This window comes from Galeopterus variegatus, unplaced genomic scaffold (assembly GCF_000696425.1).
Source record: "Galeopterus variegatus unplaced genomic scaffold, G_variegatus-3.0.2 Scaffold44154, whole genome shotgun sequence".
NCBI lineage: Eukaryota > Metazoa > Chordata > Mammalia > Dermoptera > Cynocephalidae > Galeopterus > Galeopterus variegatus.
In genome coordinates, this window is record NW_007770265.1 from 2,498 (window position 1) to 3,645 (window position 1,148).

At 51.2% G+C, this 1,148-nt stretch overlaps 1 pseudogene; it reads left to right on the top strand.

Annotated features, from left to right (window-relative positions):
• The first annotated feature begins 142 nt into the window (after positions 1-142).
• LOC103584096 lies at positions 143-1,141 on the top strand (annotated as a pseudogene).
• Positions 1,142-1,148: the final 7 nt, after the last annotated feature.

Consider the following 1,148-nt stretch of genomic DNA (forward strand, 5'->3'; position numbering starts at 1 on the left):
ACCTGGCTTGCAGCCTGAACTGACAATCATTTCTGTTGAAGGAAAGGTTTTCTTTTGGGAGGTTTCATTGCCTTTTTTCTTTTCAAACATTTGGAGAAGGAAAGTTGGGAGAAAAGAAAAAACCTCTCACCTGGGGAAGAAGGGCTCATTGGTGGAACTCCGGGGTGGCACTGGGGCCAGCCTGAACGTGGTGAAGCTGCAGTGGCTGGGCATGTTCACGGAGGGTGAGCTGATGGCGGTGGGGATGGATACCCTCATCCAGAACATCGGGTCCACCTACCAAGCTCTGCGGCAAGCAGGCCGAGCTCCTCAGCAAGTACCTGATGGGGGATCTGCTGAGAGAAGGGTCCTAGACAAGATGAAGGAGGTCCTAGACTCAGAGATGCTGTGCAGGAGAGCAGTTAAGATCCTCAAGAAGAAGTGCAGAATCCCCATCAGGGAGGCCACTGTGAAGAAGTGAACAGCAGGTGCTGGAGAATGGTTTCTGAGAAGAGCTGATGCCACCACTGTACGTGGAGCACCTCAGAGGAACTGGCTCTGCATCCACACCTGGAAAACCTGGAAATTCAACTACTGAGGAGGTTATGGCACAAAAACATCATTCAACTGGTGGATGTTCTGCACGATGAAAGCAAGAAAAAATGTATATAGTGATGGAGTACTACATGGGCAGCATGCAGGAGGTGCTGGACAGCATGCCTGAGATGCACTTCCTGTGTGCCAGGCCTATGGGTACTTCTGCCAGCTCATCAACAGCCTCAAGTGACTGCACAGGTGGGGCATTATCCACAAGGACATCAAAGAGAGCAACCTGCTGCTCACCACCAGGGACATGTTCAAGATCTCTGACCTGGGCATCACTGAGGCCCTGCAACCTTTCACTGCCAGACAAGCTAGGGCTCCTAAGCCTTCCAGATGCCCAAGACAACCAACAGCCTGGACACCTTCTCTGGCTTCAAGATGGTCATTGGTCAGCTGGGGTCATGCTCTACAACATCATGACAAACCTGTACCACTTCAAGGGGGACAAAGTCTACAAGCCATTTGAGAACATCAGAAAGAGGGACATGATCCTCAAAGACTGTGGCTTCCAGCTATCCAACCTGCTGAAAGGAATGCTGGAGTACAAGCCTGCCAATTGGTTCTCC